Consider the following 21,360-nt stretch of genomic DNA (forward strand, 5'->3'; position numbering starts at 1 on the left):
AAGCGCAGGTCCGTGCACGCCCTGTAAAGACGACAGGCTGGCGAATGCGACCCGGAAGAGGAGAGGGAGCTGTGGGAGAGACGCCTGCGATGGCGGGGGGGGGACGGCGGGAATCCGGAACTGTGGTGGCGACCGCCGAGGAGGGTAAGGGAGAGATGCGGCGTGCCGGTCGTGAGCCCTGGGCCCTTAAACCAATCAAGAACTCCCGCCCCCCATGAGCCACCGAGCATGCCCTCCCGCCCCTCTCGTGAGCCGCCGAGCAAGCCCTCCCGATCCCCCCCCGTGAGCCGCCGAGCACACACACGCAGAGCCACACAGACACATACATGCAGAGTCTCGCGCGCACAGAATTCACAGTTCATATAAATATATTAGCACTGAGCACGTGCGTTCTAAGTCACACTTCTTTGTGTTTTGTCAGTGAAATTGTTTTGATTTTGAATTTAAAACATCACCATCACAAATACAATGTGTGTGACAAAAGACAAAGAAGTTTCACTTAAAATGCGCGTGCTCGGCACACACACACCACACACACACACCACACACACACACCACACACACACACCACACACACACACCACACACACCACACACACACACACACACCACACACACCACACACACACCACACACACCACACACACACACACCACACACACACACACTTTTTATTTGTTTGGAAGAACCCTTGAAGTATTACACAAAATTTCGGGGAACCCCTGTCTGGATCACACATATTAGGTTCGACAGGGGTAAATCACAAAATTAAGCAGTAGGGTTAATAAATAATAATTAACTCATACTTTTGAATAAACAATGTGTATATATTTTGTAATGATTTTGGTTTATAAAGTCGTTAACGAAAAAAAGAAGTTACATTGTAATGTTTTATAATACATTCACAATTGAAAATAATAAAAGTTTCAATAGAATAACATTGATTCTAATTGCCTCCTAATTGAAGTTCAACATGTTTCAACAGAACACTAGAAGCTCATTAAGCCACTACAGAATCTGCGTAACCTTTTCACTGCCAGAGGTGACTACAATACATTGAAGAGTAATATTAAAAGTTCCTGGTTTGCAATCCGGACGCGGTATCGTGGAGCATCTGCATGAGGGACCGATAGGCACTCCGGTAGAGCCTCCCCATTTACTGATGTAGCCAGGTCCCCCCTGCCTGTCAGCACCCCCCTCACCTAGCTGGCGATCGAGGGTGCCGCCGAGTCCAATGGCGGCCCCGCCAGCGTATCGAAGGGGTGAGGGCGGTCAGGTTCATGCTCGGGGGTTGCCGGGGACGCGTGCGGCCGGTTACCACGCCCGCGATTGCGTCGCAGGGCTCCCGGAGCAGGGCTGTGAGAGCGCCGCCATGTTGCGCCAGTTCGCGCATGCGCAGTAAGCGCCCGGCGGCCCAACGGAGTCGCGCATGCGCAGGACTAGCCAGACAGTTCGGAACAGCCCAGGAGAGGTTGCAGCGGCCATTAGGGACTTGCGCATGCGCAGGGAAGGCGCGCACGCAGCCCCATTGTATTTACAGGTGCCCCAGGACTACAATTCCCATAGGGCCTAGCGAGGGAGACACCAGGTGCCTCATAGGAGCCAATAGGGCTGCAGGATTGCGCTGGAGACAGAAAGGATACATTTTGCGCGCTGAGCCCACGCTAGTTAGTTGGAGCTGGGAGCAGAAGGGGGAGGAAGTGTGCAGGGAGCGAGTGAAGGACCTGCACCAAGTAAGGCCCCTCACATCCCAGGTAGGCCCCAACTCCCCAGCAGGTTAGTGGGTAATTGACAAGGGACTCTGTCCTTAGTGTGTGCTGTCTTGTCAGAGTCACGGCTGTCAGTGCTGTGAGGTCTGACAGGCAGGCACAGTGTTTGTACAGCACATTTGCTGTACTTACCAAGTAGGTGACAGTGCGTTACTGCAAGTACTAGGTAGTTAAAGTTAAGACCGGGAAGAGCAATGGGGACTCCCCAGCTTGTGGTGCTACAGGGACAGGCCCTAGGTTAGGGACCGTGTCACGTAGTGCCAGTGATAGACAGGGACAGTGATACCCTCATCTCCCCCCCCCCCCACATTGTACCTTACCGCCTGGCAGGACACAGACAGCACGGAACATGTCTCTGGGCCACCGGGGTGTGGGCTTCACCCCCGCTGTCCTCTGGTTGGCTGTCCTCTCCTCCAATCAGGGACAGCACACCAGTCCTCCTTGCTCTGCCCAGCCCCCGTCCCGTCCCACCCTCACCCGACCTCTCAGCACTATACCGCCGCCCTCTCACTGCCTCCGCCCGCCCTCTCACTGCCATCACCCGCCCTCTCAGCACTATACCGCCGCCCTCTCACTGCCTCCGCCGCCCTCTCACTGCCTCCGCCGCCCTCTCACTGCCTCCGCCGCCCTCTCACTGCCATCACCCGCCCTCTCAGCACTATACCGCCGCCCTCTCACTGTCTCCGCCGCCCTCTCACTGCCATCACCCGCCCTCTCAGCACTATACCGCCACCCTCTCACTGCCTCCGCCGCCCTCACTGCCATCACCCGCCCTCTCAGCACTATGCCACCGCCCTCTCACTGCCTCCGCCCGCCCTCTCACTGCCTCCGCCCACCCTCTCAGCACTATGCCTCCGCCCTCTCACTGCCTCCGCCCACACTCTCAGCACTAGGCCGCCGCCCTCTCACTGCCTCCACCCTCTCAGCACTATGCCGCCGCCCTCTCACTGCCTCCGCCCACCCTCTCAGCACTATGCCGCCGCCCTCTCACTGCCTCCGCCCACCCTCTCAGCACTATGCCGCCACCCTCTCACTGCCATCACCCGCCCTCTCAGCACTATGCCGCCGCCCTCTCACTGCCTCCGCCCACCCTCTCAGCACTATGCCGCCGCCCTCTCACTGCCTCCGCCCACCCTCTCAGCACTATGCCGCCGCCCTCTCACTGCCATCACCCGCCCTCTCAGTACTATGCCGCCGCCCTCTCACTGCCTCCGCCCACCCTCTCAGCACTATGCCATCGCCCTCTCACTGCCTCCGCCCACCCTCTCACTGCCATCACCCGCCCTCTCAGCACTATGCCACCGCCCTCTCACTGCCATCACCCGCCCTCTCAGCACTATGCCACCGCCCTCTCACTGCCTCCGCCGCCCTCTCACTGCCTCCGCCCACCCTCTCACTGCCATCACCCGCCCTCTCAGCACTATGCCACCGCCCTCTCACTGCCATCACCCGCCCTCTCAGCACTATGCCGCCGCCCTCACTGCCTCCGCCCACCCTCTCAGCACTATGCCGCCGCCCTATCACTGCCTCCGCCGCCCTCTCAGCACTATGCCGCCGCCCTCACTGCCTCCGCCCGCCCTCTCAGCACTATGCCACCGCCCTCTCACTGCCTCCGCCGCCCTCTCACTGCCTCCGCCGCCCTCCCAGCACTATGCCGCCGCCCTATCACTGCCTCCGCCGCCCTCTCAGCACTATGCCGCCGCCCTCTCACTGCCTCCGCCCACCCTCTCAGCACTATACCGCCGCCCTCTCAGCACTATTCCACCGCCCGCCCTCTCAGCACTATGCCGCCGCCCTCTCACTGCCTCCGCCCACCCTCTCAGCACTATGCCACCGCCCAATCAGCTCTATGCCACCGCCCACCCTCTCAGCACTATGCCACCGCCCTCTCACTGCCTCCGCCCACCCTCTCAGCACTATGCCGCCGCCCTCTCAGCACTATGCCGCCGCCCTCTCAGCACTATGCCGCCGTCCTCTCACTGCCTCCGCCCGCCCTCTCAGCACTATGCCACCGCCCTCTCACTGCCTCCGCCGCCCTCTCACTGCCTCCGCCGCCCTCTCACTGCCATCACCCGCCCTCTCAGCACTATACCGCCGCCCTCTCACTGCCTCCGCCGCCCTCTCACTGCCATCACCCGCCCTCTCAGCACTATGCCACTGCCCCCTCACTGCCTCCGCCCGCCCTCTCAGCACTATGCCACCGCCCTCTCACTGCCTCCGCCGCCCTCTCACTGCCTCCGCCGCCCTCCCAGCACTATGCCGCCGCCCTATCACTGCATCCGCCGCCCTCTCAGCACTATGCCGCCGCCCTCTCACTGCCTCCGCCCACCCTCTCAGCACTATACCGCCGCCCTCTCAGCACTATTCCACCGCCCGCCCTCTCAGCACTATGCCGCCGCCCTCTCACTGCCTCCGCCCACCCTCTCAGCACTATGCCACCGCCCAATCAGCTCTATGCCACCGCCCACCCTCTCAGCACTATGCCACCGCCCTCTCACTGCCTCCGCCCACCCTCTCAGCACTATGCCGCCGCCCTCTCAGCACTATGCCGCCGCCCTCTCAGCACTATGCCGCCGTCCTCTCACTGCCTCCGCCCGCCCTCTCAGCACTATGCCACCGCCCTCTCAGCACTATGCCACCGCCGCCCTCTCACTGCCTCCGCCGCCCTCACTGCCATCACCCGCCCTCTCAGCACTATACCTCCGCCCTCTCACTGCCTCCGCCGCCCTCTCACTGCCATCACCCGCCCTCTCAGCACTATACCGCCGCCCTCTCACTGCCTCCGCCGCCCTCTCACTGCCATCACCCGCCCTCTCAGCACTATGCCACTGCCCTCTCACTGCCTCCGCCGCCCTCTCACTGCCATCACCCGCCCTCTCAGCACTATGCCACTGCCCTCTCACTGCCTCCGCCCGCCCTCTCACTGCCTCCGCCCACCCTCTCAGCACTATGCCGTCGCCCTCTCACTGCCTCCACCCTCTCAGCACTATGCCGCCGCCCTCTCACTGCCTCCACCCTCTCAGCACTATGCCGCCGCCCTCTCACTGCCTCCACCCTCTCAGCACTATGCCGCCGCCCTCTCACTGCCTCCACCCTCTCAGCACTATGCCGCCGCCCTCTCACTGCCTCCGCCCTCTCAGCACTATACCGCCGCCCTCTCACTGCCGCCGCCCTCTCAGCACTATGCCGCCGCCCTCTCACTGCCATCACCCGCCCTCTCAGCACTATGCCGCCGCCCTCTCAATGCGTCCGCCGCCCTCTCACTGCCTCCGCCCTCTCACTGCCATCACCCGCCCTCTCAGCACTATGCCGCCGCCCTCTCACTGCCTCCGCCCACCCTCTCACTGCCTCCGCCCACCCTCTCACTGCCTCCGCCCACCCTCTCAGCACTATGCCGCCGCCCTCTCACTGCCTCCACCCGCCCTCTCAGCACTATGCCGCCGCCCTCTCACTACCTCCGCCTGCCCTCTCACTGCCACCGCCCTCTCACTGCCTCCGCCCTCTCACTGCCTCCGCCCGCCCTCTCAGCACTATTCCGCCGCCCTCTCACTGCCTCCGCCCGCCCACTCAGCACTATGCCACCGCCCTCTCACTGCCTCCGCCCACCCTCTCAGCACTATGCCACCGCTCTCAGCACTATGCCACCGCCCTCTCACTGCCTCCGCCCGCCCTCTCAGCACTATGCCGCCGCCCTCTCAGCACTATGCCGCCGCCCTCTCACTGCCTCCGCCCGCCCTCTCAGCACTATGCCCCCGCCCTCTCAGCACTATGCCACCGCCCTCTCACTGCCTCCGCCCGCCCTCTCAGCACTATGCCGCCGCCCTCTCAGCACTATGCCACCGCCCTCTCACTGCCTCCGCCCGCCCTCTCAGCACTATGCCCCCGCCCTCTCAGCACTATGCCGCCGCTCTCTCACTGCCTCCGCCCTCTCAGCACTATGCCACCGCCCTCTTACTGCCTCCGCCCGCCCTCTCAGCACTATGCCACCGCCCTCTCACTGCCGCCGCCCTCTCAGCACTATGCCGCCACCCTCTCACTGCCTCCGCCCGCCCTCTCAGCACTATGCCACCGCCCTCTCAGCACTATGCCACCGCCCTCTCACTGCCTCCGCCCGCCCTCTCACTGCCTCCGCCCACCCTCTCACTGCCTCCGCCCACCCTCACTGCCTCCGCCCACCCTCTCACTGCCTCCGCCCACCCTCTCACTGCCTCCGCCCACCCTCTCACTGCCTCCGCCCACCCTCTCACTGCCTCCGCCCGCCCTCTCACTGCCTCCGCCCGCCCTCTCACTGCCTCCGCCCGCCCTCTCACTGCCTCCGCCCACCCTCACTGCCTCCTCCCACCCTCTCACTGCCTCCGCCCACCCTCTCACTGCCTCCGCCCACCCTCTCACTGCCTCCGCCCACCCTCTCACTGCCTCCGCCCACCCTCTCACTGCCTCCGCCCACCCTCTCACTGCCTCCGCCCGCCCTCTCACTGCCTCCGCCCGCCCTCTCAGCACTATGCCACCGCCCTCTCACTGCCGCCGCCCTCTCAGCACTATGCCGCCACCCTCTCACTGCCTCCGCCCGCCCTCTCAGCACTATGCCACCGCCCTCTCAGCACTATGCCACCGCCCTCTCACTGCCTCCGCCCGCCCTCTCACTGCCTCCGCCCACCCTCTCACTGCCTCCGCCCACCCTCACTGCCTCCGCCCACCCTCTCACTGCCTCCGCCCACCCTCTCACTGCCTCCGCCCACCCTCTCACTGCCTCCGCCCACCCTCTCACTGCCTCCGCCCGCCCTCTCACTGCCTCCGCCCGCCCTCTCACTGCCTCCGCCCGCCCTCTCACTGCCTCCGCCCACCCTCACTGCCTCCGCCCACCCTCTCACTGCCTCCGCCCACCCTCTCACTGCCTCCGCCCACCCTCTCACTGCCTCCGCCCACCCTCTCACTGCCTCCGCCCACCCTCTCACTGCCTCCGCCCACCCTCTCACTGCCTCCGCCCGCCCTCTCACTGCCTCCGCCCGCCCTCTCAGCACTATGCCACCACCCTCTCACTGCCTCCGCCCACCCTCTCACTGCCTCCGCCCGCGCTCTCAGCACTATGCCGCCGCCCTCACCACTGACCATGCCAGCCCTCACGCTGCCACTGTCGCAACAATGGTAATACCGGACACATAGGTGTCCGGTATTACCTCCAATTTTTACCGTACAGGCAGCAGAATAACCGGCCTGTCCGGGTGAAAACCGGACACCTGGCAACCCTACCCACAGATGACGAAAGCCAATATAGTGGTGATTCCTATAGAGGGTAAGGACCCTATATGTTGTGGTAGCTACAGCCCAATTTCATTGCTAATACGGATCTGAAAATCTACAGTAAAATCCTGGCAACAGGTTGAGCCAAATACTTCCTAGATTCATCCACTATAGTTACATAGTTATATAGTAGATGATGTTGAAAAAAGACAATGCGTCCATCAAGTCCAACCTATGCTAAATTTAGACAGATACTTTATCCTATATATACTGTATATACCTTCTTATGGATCCAGAGAAAAGCAAACAAAAAATCCCAGTGTCATATCATCCAATGACATCTCATAATGGGAAAAATAAATTTCTTCCTGACTCCAAGAATTGGCAGTCAGATTACTCCCTGGATCAACATCCTTCCCATGTTTACTTATTTGGTATATCACTGTATACCTTATCTTTATAGCGCTGCTTCCCCCCTCTGGGAGATTTGCACTATGCTACCGGTGTTGTGGTGCTTCATACCTGTTGGTTCCAGGAGATGCTAAACTTCTGCGATGTTGTGGGGAACAGGACAGGCTTTTAGAGGGTTTCAGGCTGTAGTTCTGTAAGGATTCTGCTCAATCCGTGCCGGGTTTTCACTACGGTCCAGGTTTTCTGTCTCTCCTGCCCTTTCTGCTCTCTGTGGTTATTTTGGGTGCTGGCAGTCTGCTTTATACTGTATGAAAGGAAATAACCTGGGCACTGCGGATTTCTGCATAGAAAATGTATTAGCCAATAGTTGACGTTTCGGCCTCAAGGGCCTTTCTCAGAAGCAAATGGCACAATGAATAAATAACATGTGAAAAGTTCCATATATAGACCCCACCGCAAGTGTCCTTAATGGTCCCTGATGGGTGTAATTGTCTTCCTTAAATCTCAATCCGTCACTTTCTGATGATGCACAGGGCTGATCTCCATTCTCATTTGCTCCAAAATCTCCTTCTCCAAATCCCGCGATGTTATGACGTCATCAGTAGGTTCCTGTCCTCACGTTGTCCTGCCTTCTCTGAGCTCCGTTTTGCCATTCTGATGATGTGATTCTTTCCTTCATCCATTCCAGTAGTGGGGCGGTGCTTATCATTCACTCCTCCTTCCACATTCATTGGCAAGTGATGTCATCAGTAATCGGAGTCCCTGTACTGCTTCCCCTGTGAGGTTTATCAGTACACAAGAAAGACACTTAGAAAATGTCTGCAGGGAGTTCTGGCATTCAGTGACTTCACTTAAAGTAATGGCTATAGAACAGGTAAAAAAACAGCATGACAGGTATGGATAAAGATATACTTTTATTGCAACGTGAGGATTATTGGATTATGTTGTCCTTATTTACATTTAATATGGTTTATGATCTTAATGTTTATATATGTTTCCTTTTCTGATCATGTTTTTATTATTTTTTCTGTGCAATTATTTATAATTGCCTTTCTGGGATTGTACAATCAGTTTCAGCTGTTTGTGATTTTTTAATTATTCATGCACCTATTTATAGTGCTTTGTCTACCTCAGTTTGCCACTCCTTGAGAAAGACCACTAGCTGGTTGAAACGCATAGGAGGTATTTTTTATTGTCCACCTATATGTTGCAATAAATCTTTTTTCACTTTATTCATTTTGGGACCAGTGTTTACTTTTTATATCCAGTTAGGAGTGCCCTGGAGCCTGTTTTTCCTATTCTAAAAGAACTACAGAGCTGGAAAATTAAAATGGACGTTGCCTTACAAAACCAGGTGAATACTGACGATGAGGTCTTGCGCCTCAATGAAGAGATAAGCGCTATGAGAGACGGTATGGATGACCTGGAGAACGGAGCGAAGGCCGAATCTACACATTCGTCATATCCATGAGACGGCGTCCGCGGAAGCCCCCCAGCTATATCTTAAGAGACTGTTTTTGTCAATTGACCCCAAACTAGAAGATGGTGATCTCTTAATGGATAGAGACCGAGAGCCTTGGGTCTGAGATTTGATGACCCCAAAAGAAGCAGAGATGGGGTTCTGAGGCTGCATCAATATGCAACCAAAGAAAAGATTATAAAAGGCTACAGAAACAGAGGCTCAATTGAATTTGAAAATGATAATGTCCAAATCTTCTAGGACCTGTCTAGGTTGACAATAGATAGGTGGTGAGGACTGTGACCGGTGACAGCGGTACTCCAAGAAAAGGGGATTTGCTATCAATGGGCCTTCCCGTTCTGTCTTATAGTTAACCATGAAGGCAGACAGATCTCGCTCCGTTCCCTTGAAGAATGTGCATCTTTCTTGACGGAGCTAAATCTGGCCCCCAGGGATGGATCGGGTCAGCAGAGAAGATCTCGGGATGACAACACCGATAACAAACGAACGGCCGAGGGGGCAATAGCCTGGAGAGGAAAGAGCCAAGACTGGCAACGTCCTTGAGGGGCTCCTCTAGGACTGTTGCTGTTCATCACATTTTTGGAACACCCAGTAAGAGTCCGTGGCCATCTCCGACACCGACGATTCTGCAACCCACGGCGACCCAGAGAAGTCTATTCCGTATATGTAGCTATGTTTGTTTTCCCCCTGTTGAATGTGGAAATAGTGGCACTGACCTTGGCTCTTATGTCAGCCCACTTAGTAGAAAAAGGATAATTAAAGCTCACCCAGTCAGTGGCTGTGCTTTGTCTTCCTTAATGCTGTTTGTATTTCTCCTGAGCCCAGGGTTATGTCAGTATAAGTATAGTTGTATTCCTCACTTATGACGTGGATGAATCCTCAATACAAGAGACAAAACATAGTGCAGATCAAAAGTGACAAAGTTTAGTAAGTATGTATATACACAGGATACTCACACTTTGTATCAAGTTCACAGGCATAAATGAATGAAGGAATGGTAAGTTTAGCGTCCACGGCGATGCCCTGGGGCACTCGGATGTAATGTTGCTGTAGTCCTGCAGCTCCCATGGTTAAACTGAATCCCATCGGGGATTCCCCTCTGCGCCGCCTCACTCGCTCATGTCCACGACCTCATGGGCCTCTGACGTCACTGCCTAGAGCGTTCCCCCCCTCCGTTGTCAATGGGCATAAGCGATTGTTCAGATAATCTTAGGACTCTCGTCTCACATTCCCTTCACCTATTTCGTCAACGCGTTTCACAGATACACCGCTTCATCAGGAGTAGTCCATCCCCTTACCCACAGACTATAGGGCTTAGTTAATTAGTATATATGGGCCAGACGGACACAGGTTGCCTTAAAGTGCTAAACATTTACACATCACAATTACATATTCTTTAATTAATATAAAACACAATATAAGGTTTAAAAAAGCCTGTTTTAAAGATAGCTTCTAAATGTCAAATTTTATAATAAACCTATTGGAATGCCCTTGTGGGCTTCAATATGTAGGTAAGACCACTAGACCTACAAGGCAGAACAGACTCCGAAGAAGGGGTCAAAAGAACCCCATGATTGTGCACTCAGATTCCAAACAATATATACTGTCACCGAAAGCCCTGGAATCGTTATCCTAAATTAGGACACTGTAATTGCAGAGAGGATAAAATACAAAAAAAAAAATCTTTATTGCATCTAATAATTATAACACTAAATGGTTTAAAAACAGGTCAATAAAAATCCCCTTAGTGGAGTGGGAGGACTCAGAATAGTGGTAAGTACCAGGTAGGTGTCTGATAATAAATCCTCACTAAGCTGTGTCAAGTGATTCAATTATTATTGAGCGTCCTATGGATCAAATCTTAGGTTTACTAAAAGTAATGATGATAGTGGTGCTAGTTCAAGTAGTGGACAGGTGTCCAGATAGTATCATGGTATGATAAGCCACTTAAAACAATTCCAAGCAGTATGTACTAGATAGACATGACTAGCCACATACAACAAGAACCAATGGTCTAATATACCAAATATATTCTTAGTAAACCACACTTTGGAACACTGTATCTGTACACAAAAAGCTTGTGCAGTCATTATTATGCATGTGCATAGAACAGTGTATCTATCAGTGTGGATATAATTTATGTGCGCCGGGCCTGTTATATATAAAAAAAAAAAACATGCTGCAATTCCCCGTGTGCATGCGCAGAGCTGAGATCCCGGCGCGCAAGCGCACGGCAAGCAGGGTGTCTGGCCTGCTGCCTGTGGGCTCGCTCCCCCCGCTCCCCCGCTCCTAACATGGGACAGAGGGGAAGCATCGTCGTGAGTCCGTGTGCGCCACTTGAGCTTCCCTCGCAAGTGCCAACCCAGCTTCCCCCGGGTGCGCCAACCCAGCTTCCCACATACGCGCCTCTGCCGCAGCAGCCGTGGAATTAGCCCGCCAGTTTTGCTCCCCCCGCTCAGCCTCCCACGCACCCACGAGCCTACCTCCCGCCCCAGGCAGCAGTTGCGGGGATATCGGGGGCAGGAGGGGAAGCATCTGGCGGGCAAGGAAGCAGCACCCACCCGGTCGAGGTCAGTCAGCCACCCACCCAGGCAGTCACCCACCCAGTTACCCACACACCCAGTCACTCACCCCCCAGTCACTGTCACCCACCTAGTCACTCTCAAGTCACCCACCCACCCAGTCACTCACATGTCTTTTGTTGAAAATCTAAAAATAAACAGATTGCATTGTAATATTTTTTTCCATATTACAATAAGAAAACGGTTAAGTTAAAGTTGCGCGGTAAAAATTAATTTCCGTAATATGTGCGCTATGGGTTCGGGGGGGGGGGGGGCCATGCTCCTTTCATGTGTCCTGGGCCCCATGAGTTCTGTTGGCGGCCCTGCATCTGAGTGCCCCAGGGCATCGCCGTGGACGCTAAACTTACCATTCCTTCATTCATTTATGCCTGTGAACTTGATACAAAGTGTGAGTATCCTGTGTATATACATACTTACTAAACTTTGTCACTTTTGATCTGCACTATGTTTTGTCTCTTGTATTGAGGATTCATCCACGTCATAAGTGAGGAATACAACTATACTTATACTGACATAACCCTGGGCTCAGGAGAAATACAAAGAGCATTAAGGAAGACAAAGCACAGCCACTGACTGGGTGAGCTTTAATTATCCTTTTTCTAGTAAGTGGGCTGACATAAGAGCCAAGGTCAGTGCCACTATTTCCACATTTACAATACACAGCGTACACTGTGTATGTTGTTCTTTTTCTTTTTGTCTCTGGGGTGATCCTGCTCCTTCTGGAATTCGGAGGCGTATAAAACAGTCCCGACAATAGATTATAAGGAATATAAAGGGAAACAGGGGGAAAACAAACATAGCTACATATACGGAGCAGACTTCTCTGGGTCGCCGTGGGTTGCAGAATCGTCGGTGTGGGAGACAGCCACGGACTCTTACTGGGTCTCTACAGTCCTAGCGGAACCCCCTCAAGGACGTTGCCAGTCTTGGCTCTTTCCTCTCCAGGCTATCGCCCCCTCGGCCAATCGTTTGTCATCTGTGTCTTCGTCCCGAGATCTTCACTGCTGACCCGATCCATCCCTGGGGACCAGATTTAGCGCCGACTAGAAAAATGCAGATTCCTCAAGGTAACGGAGCGAGATCTGTCTGCCTTCATGGTTAACTATAAGGTTAACTATGACAGAACAGGAAGGCCCATCGATAGCGAATCCCCTTTTCTTGGAGTACCACGGTCACCGGTCGCAGTCCTCTCTGCCTATCTATTGTCAACCTAGACAGGTCCTAGACTTTTGGAAACAAGTCCTTACCAGAGGTGTTGAGCATGTCATATACCTAGTATCTATCACCTGCATCTGTTTATCCACTGTCACGGTATTATATTATTAGTGTGGGAGCGCCGTCCATTCTTTGGGTGTGTGGGACTGTTTTCTATGCAATCTACTGCCCATTCCCTGGGTGCCGGTCTGTTACAGCTGATTGGTGGATGAAACCGGTGAACGAGCGGATTGAGAGCCCCAGCGGTGGGTGAGGGGGGCCTTGGCCCAAAGACTTAGAAGGGCTGGTTTCCTGTTTATAGACACAAATGACATTAAGCCTCATTGAAAATCAAGAGCAATTTCTGCTCGAAAATTAACGTTAATAGACATTGAACATTTAAAGATAAAATAAAAAACCTGTTTTATATTTCTATCCGGGACACCAACCCCTATAAGTGCATTTTAATACAAAAAGTTTTATTTCTTTATCGTTTCCACGGTTGTTAGGAATTGATGTGTCTACTAAGTTCTTTTATATTCTAAGCAGGCTACAGTAAGGGTGCGGTCAGGGGAGTGAGAGCAGACGGAGGCGGGATGTGTGGGATGGGTGGGAGCTCTTCATGCCCGACATCAGGTCACCCCCAGTAGGGCCATATGCTCGCCAGTACAGGCCACATACGGTCTGGCCACAAATTTGGGATTATTCTTTTTATTTGCCCCCACATGATTCAAATTGATAATATATTTGTATCCCCAAATATCTTGGAAGTATTAGTCCATTCAGATATAGGGCTTATCATGTTGTCAGACCACACCCTGGCGGCAATTTTGTTAGATCCCCCATTTGCCAGGACTGAATCATTCCATTGGAGGATGAACGACTCATTACTGAACTACCCAGAGATTAGTATACAAAGTGGAGACTTAAAAATGATTTTCATATTAACAATGGTTCTGTAGAATCGGCAATACTATGGGAGGCACATAAGGCCACGGTCAGAGAACAGCGCATCTCAATAGCATCACACAGAGAATTAAAGTAGGAAAACAAAAAAATGGAATGGAAAAAATCGTAACGTTAGAACATTCACATAAATAAAAAGTGTGTGTGTGGAGCATGCGCATTGTAAGTGAAACTTCTTTGTCTTTTGTCACACACATTGTATTTGTGATGGTGATGTTTTGAATTAAAAATCAAAACACAATTTCAGTGAGAGAACAGAAAGAAGTGTGACTTAGAACGCACGTACTCGTCACTAATATATTTATACTAACTGTGAATTCCGCGTGTGCGCGACTCTGCGTATGTATGTGTGTAACTGTGTGTATGACTCTGCGTGTATGTGTGACTGTGTGTGCGAGAGAGTGAGTATGTGTGTGCGTGTGTGTGACTGCAAGTGCATTACTCTGCGTGTATGCGTGTGTTACATAGTTACAAAGTAGATGAGGTTGAAAAAAGACTTCCGTCCATCAAGTTCAACCTGTGCTAAATTTAGACAACAGATACTTTATCCTATATCTATACTTATTGATCCAGAGGAAGGCAAACAAAAAACCCCATTAAGGGGAAAAATTAATTCCTTCCTGACTCCAAGAATTGGCAATCGGATTAATCCCTGGATCAACATCCTTCCCATGTATACTTATTTGGTATATCCCTGTATACCTTTCCCATCTAAAAAGATGTCCAACCTTTTTTTGAACAAATCTATTGTATCTGCCATTACAGTCTCCATGGGTAATGAATTCCACATTTTAACTGCCCTTACTGTAAAGAACCCTTTCCTTTGTTGCTGGTGAAATTTCCTTTCTTCCAACCTTAAGGGATGGCCCGAGTCCTTTGTACTGCCCGTGGGATGAATAGTTCTTTTGAAAGCTCCTTGTATTGTCCCTGAATATATTTGTATATAGTTATCATATCCCCTCTTAGACGCCTCTTTTCTAATGTAAATAAATCTAATTTAGCTGGCCTCTCCTCATAAGTTAGAATGTCCATCCCCTTTATTAATTTGGTGGCTCTTCTCTGCACTCTCTCTAGTTCCACAATGTCTTTTCTTAGGATTGGTGCTCAAAATTGTACTCCATATTCAAGGTGTGGTCTTACTAATGCTTTGTAAAGGGGCATACAGTAATTATGTTTACTTCCCTTCCATCCATTGCCCGTTTGATGCAAGATAAGATCTTGTTTGCCTTTGCAGCTACTGCATGACATTGGGCACTATTGCTAAGCCTGCTGTCTACAAGCACTCCTAAATCCTTCTCCATCAAGGATTCCCCCAATATATCTCCATTTAGTTTGTAAGTCACGTTTTTATTCTTGTATCCCAAATGCATAACCTTACCTTTATCTGTATTAAACCTCATCTGCCATTTACCTGCCCACGTTTCCAGTCTCTCCAAGTCCTTCTGAAGAGAAATTACATCCTGCTCTGATTCTATTACCTTACACAATTTAGTATCATCAGCAAAGATGGAGACTTTACTCTCGATCCCAACCTCAAGGTCATTAATAAACAAGTTAAAAAGCAGGGGTCCCAGTACCGATCCCTGAGGTACTCCACTCACGACTTTAGCCCAACCTGAAAAAGTTCCATTTATGACAACCCTCTGTTGTCTGTCCTTTAACCAGTTTTCAATCCAGGTGCATATATTATTACTGCGTCCAACTTTCTTTATTTTGTACACCAACCTCTTGTGTGAAACCGTATCAAAAGCCTTTGCAAAATCTAAGTAGACCACATCAACGGCATTACCCTGGTCTAAATTCCTACTTACCTCCTCAAAGAAACAAATAAGGTTAGTTTGGCAAGATCTATCCTTCATAAATTCATGCTGACTATTACTAATAATTTTGTTTTCCATTAGGTATTCCTGAATACTATCCCGTATTAAACCTTCAAGTAGTTTCCCTACTATTGAAGTCAGGCTTACAGGTCCGTAATTTTACGGTTGTGGTCTAGCTCCCTTTTTAAATATAGGCACCACATCTGCTTTACGCCAATCTTGTGGCACTGAGCCTGTGGAAATGGAGTCCTTGAATATTAAATATAATGGTTTTGCTATTACTGAGCTTAACTCCTTGAGAACTCTTGGATGTATGCCATCGGGGCCAGGTGCCTTATTAACTTAAATTTTTTCAAGTCGCTTATGAACTTCTTCCTCAGTTAACAAATTGTTCATTAATATGGAGGTTGTGGCTTCCACCAGCGACACTACTATTGAACTTGATTCCTCCCTGGTAAACACAGAGGCAAAGAATTTGTTTAATAACTCATCTTTTTCCGTATCTCCAATAATCTGCCTACCCATCTCACACTGAAAGGGTCCTATATTTTCTTTTCTCATTTTTTTGTTATTAAAGGTACTTAAAGAACTTTTTAGGGTTGACCTTACTTTCTATTGCAATCCTTTTTTCATTATCCATTTTTGCTAATTTGATTGCCCTTTTGCAATTTTTGTTACATCTTATACTATATTAGTGAAAGCACTGTATGTTTGCCTGCCTGCCTGCCTGCATGCATGCATGCATGCCTGCCTGCTGGATGTCCGGTGTCCCTAGCGGCAATCTCATTGGTCCCATGGGCCGCCCGCCCCCGCACACCTCTCATTGGCCTCACACACTCACACCACCCCCTTGGCCCGCCCCCCACACCTCGCATTGGCCTGAGGCGGAGTGACGGGCCAAAGGTCCACAAAAAAAACAAAAAAAAACAAAAAAAAAAAAAACACACACACACACACACACACACACACACACACACACACACACACACACACACGCCCCCCCCCCCCCCCCAAGCTCACACACACCTCACCCCCCCCCAAGCTCACACCCCCCCCCCAAGCTCACACCCCGGCGCCGCTACAGTCAGCGGGGGAGCGGAGCGAGCGCCCGGGACACACGCGGGGGAGCGGCCACAACACGCTGCCTCCCGCCTCACATCCACGTGGGAGCGGCCGGATGGGTGAGGCAGCATACCCACGGGCCTCGCCGCACGCTCCTCGGCACCGGCTCACCTCTCCCACCCCCCTCACAGCAAAGACCAGCCTACCCGGCGCCGCCTGCAACGCTCCTCGGCACCGCCGCCTCACCTCGAGCCGGAGGGCAGCGGGGGGGCTCCCGCCCTGCAGGAGGCCTCACCTCGAGCCGGAGGGCAGCGGGGGGGCTCCCGCCCTGCAGGAGGCCTCACCTCGAGCCGGAGGGCAGCGGGGGGGCTCCCGCCCTGCAGGAGGCCTCACCTCGAGCCGGGGGGCAGCGGGGGGGCTCCCGCCCTGCAGGAGGCCTCACCTCGAGCCGGAGGGCAGCGGGGGGGCTCCCGCCCTGCAGGAGGCCTCACCTCGAGCCGGAGGGCAGCGGGGGGGCTCCCGCCCTGCAGGAGGCTTCACCTCGAGCCGGTGGGCAGCGGGGGGGCTCCCGCCCTGCAGGAGGCCTCACCTCGAGCCGGAGGCAGCGGGGGGGCTCCCGCCCTGCAGGAGGCCTCACCTCGAGCCGGGGGGGCTCCCGCCCTGCAGGAGGCCTCACCTCGAGCCGGGGGGGCTCCCGCCCTGCAGGAGGCCTCACCTCGAGCCGGAGGCAGCGGGGGGGCTCCCGCCCTGCAGGAGGCCTCACCTCGAGCCGGAGGCAGCGGGGGGGGCTCCCGCCCTGCAGGAGGCCTCACCTCGAGCCGGAGGCAGCGGGGGGGCTCCCGCCCTGCAGGAGGCCTCACCTCGAGCCGGAGGCAGCGGGGGGGCTCCCGCCCTGCAGGAGGCCTCACCTCGAGGAACATGCTGCCGACTGCAAGGTAAGCAGCTCTCCCCCCACACCCCCCCATTCCTTCATTGCCAGCCTCAACCCTCCATACATACACACACACACACACACACATATATATATATATATATATATATATATATATATATATATATATATATATATATATACATACACATACACATACACATACACATACACAGAGACACACACACACACAGAGACCACACACACACACACACATGTAGGCGCACACACACACATGTAGGCACACACACACACACACGCACACACACACATGTAGGCACACACACACGTCCACAGACACACACATGTAGACACACACACATGTAGACACACACACACATGTAGACAGACACACACGCACACACACACACACACACACCTATACAGACACACGTATACACACACACACACGTATACACACAGGCACACGTAGACACACAGACACACGTAGACACAAACAAACACGTAGACACACAGACACACCTATACACACAGACACACACCTATACACACACACACACACACCTATACACACACACACACACGTATACACACAGACACACACGTATACACACAGACACACACGTATACACACAGACACACACGTATACACACAGACACACACGTATACACACAGACACACACGTATACACACACACACGTTTACACACACACACACATACACACACGTATACACACACACACACACACGTACAAACACACACACACGTACAAACACACACGTAGACACACGTGTACACACACACACGTAGACACACACACAGACGTAGACACACGCACACACATGTACACACACGCACGTAGACACACACACACACGTAGACACACACACACACGTAGACACACACACACACGTAGACACACACACACACGTATACGCACACACACGTATACACACACACACGTAGACACACACACACGTATACACACGCACGTAGACACACACACATGTACACGTAGACACACACACACATGTACACGTACACACACACACATGTACACGTATACTCACACACATGTACACGTACACACACACATGGAGACATACACACACACATGGAGACATACACACACGCACATGTACACATACACACACGTACACACACACACACATGTATACATACACATAATGTATACACACACACATGTATACACACACACATGTATACACACACACATGTATACACACACACACACATACACACGTGTATACACACACAAACATGTATACACACAAATGTACACACACACATGTATACACACACACACACACACACACATACTATGTATACACACAAACATGTATACACACGTGTATACACATGTGTATACACACGTGTATACACATGTGTATATACACATGTGTATACACACACATGGAGACATACACACACGCACATGTACACATACACACACACGTATACATACACATAATGTATACACACACACATGTATACACACACACACATGTATACACACACACACACACACACACGTGTATACACACACATGTATACACACACGTATACACACACACAAACATGTATACACACACACAAACATGTATACACACACAAATGTACACACACACACAAACATGTATACACACACACAAACATGTATACACACACAAATGTACACACACACACACACATACTATGTATACACATATGTGTATACACATGTGTATACACACACGTACACATGTATACACACACACACACAATATATACATACACACAATGTCTACACACACATGTGTATACACGTCTATACACACATGTGTATACACACACATGTGTATACACACACGTACACACACACACACACACACGTACACATGTATACACACACACACACACATACAATGTATACACACAAACATGTATACACACACACAAACATGTATACACACACACGTGTATACACACACACGTGTGTATACACACACACGTATACACACACACACTATCCCCAGCAAAACCACATCAGCACACCGCTATCCCATGCCCCCCCAGCACACTGGCATTCTCGGCTCCCCGCCATTCCCAGCCCCCATCAACACCATCACCACCCACACATCGGCACCTTTGCACCTCCCCCATCGGCACACCCACATCCGCACCCCCACATCCGCACCCCCACATCAGCACCAAACCCTCCAAAATCAGCACACCGATACAATCACCATCAGTACAGCCACAGCAGCACTACCACCGCACATGGGCCGCGTTGACCACTCCTCACCCAAATGCCACACCCACACCACAAACATCCCGGGCAACGCCGGGGCTCTCAGCTAGTTACTACTAGATTAGACCTCAGTTTATTAAAATCTGCCTTTCCAAAGTTGAAGGTCTTTGTTGAACCCAAGTAATCTGTTTTTTGATCATTTATTTCAAATGAGATCATGTTATGATCACTGTTACCCAAATGTTCCAGGACTTGAATATTTGTTATTACAGGCATACCCCGGTTTAAGTACACTCACTTTAAGTACTGCACCGACACACTTTATTCGAGCAAATACCCGGTATGTACCTGGCAGATACCTGGAATGCGCCACTCCTCACCTCTGACAAGCCCCGTTGCATTTGCCTTCCCAGCCTGGGTTCATGCCTGGCTGATGGGCGGCTGATCTGTTAAATGATAATGATTAGGATTTAATAGGCTGCAATGCTTCGCGTGTCTACCAGATGGCATAAATTCATGAATTGTAATGCAGTATATATATATATACTGTGCAGTATTGCAGCCAGCGGGAATAAAATGCTTCAATCCCTGCTTGGAAAATAACTCAATGCACTCGGGCAGAAAACAGTCACAAACCTCAATACACCCGGGTATACTCGAATTCGTGGGACTAGCCAAGCTCGAATAAAGTGTGTCGCCAGTGTACACTCGCGAGTAAGTACATATAGCTCAATAGGAAAACGGCAGCTCACGCATGCGCCTGTCAGCACGTCCTGAACAGCAATACCGGCTCCCTACCTGTACCGAAGCTGTGCGCAAGCGGGGAGACTATAGAGCCTTTTACACATGTGTTATTTGCATCATTTATGCACGTATATGACGATTGCCGTACAGTACATGCATCGATAAGTGGGAAAAGGGAGTGCTTCACTTTAAGTACATTTTCGCTTTACATACATGCTCCGGTCCCATTGCGTACGTTAATGCGGGGTATGCCTGTACTTCTACATTGTTTGATATGACCAAATCCAGAACTGCCCCTCTCCTGGTTGGTTCCTCAATAATTTGGGTCATATAATTGTCTTTAAGCACCCCCAAAAACCTGTTCCCTTTTGTTGTAACGCTAGTCTCATTGCCCCAGTCTATGTCTGGATAATTAAAATCCCCCATTATGCAAACATGACCCAGTTTTGATGCCTTCTCCATTTGCAAAAGTATTTTAGCTTCCTCAATCTCACAGATATTTGGTGGTTTATAGCATATTCCCACAAACATTTTCTTTATACTTTTACCTCCACTGCTAATTTCTAGCCACAAAGTCTCTACATTTTCATAATTCCCTTCATAGACATCATCCCTTATAATAGGTTTTAGATCCGGTTTTACATATAAACATACTCCACCTCCCCTTCTATTTGTTCGATCCTTTCGAAAAAGAGAATAACCCTCTAAATTAACTGTCCAGTCATGAGTTTCATCCCACCATGTTTCAGTAATGCCTATAATATCATACTGCTCCCTTGCAGCTATTAATTCAAGCTCCCCCATTTTATCTGGCAGGCTTCTTGCATTAGCAAGCATGCATTTAAGTTTTTTTTCAGCCTGTACTATTATCTGCTCCTTCCTTTCTGCGCCCACTTTGTTTAGTCTTTAGAAATTTTCTAGTATTATCTGTATTTACTATGGGTGT

At 51.6% G+C, this 21,360-nt stretch overlaps 2 protein-coding genes across 2 annotated transcripts in view; both read right to left on the reverse strand.

Annotated features, from left to right (window-relative positions):
• Positions 1-8,150, reverse strand: part of LOC142466914 (uncharacterized) — a 608,435-nt gene extending 600,285 nt beyond the window's left edge. Inside the window, exon 1 of the mRNA XM_075572533.1 lies at positions 7,533-8,150. The gene's annotated coding sequence lies outside the window, so the exon portion shown is untranslated. The remainder of the gene's footprint in view (positions 1-7,532) is intronic.
• Positions 1-21,360, reverse strand: part of LOC142466919 (uncharacterized) — a 248,109-nt gene that overhangs the window by 5,834 nt on the left and 220,915 nt on the right.

This window comes from Ascaphus truei, chromosome 15, assembly GCF_040206685.1.
Source record: "Ascaphus truei isolate aAscTru1 chromosome 15, aAscTru1.hap1, whole genome shotgun sequence".
NCBI classification, from domain to species: domain Eukaryota; kingdom Metazoa; phylum Chordata; class Amphibia; order Anura; family Ascaphidae; genus Ascaphus; species Ascaphus truei.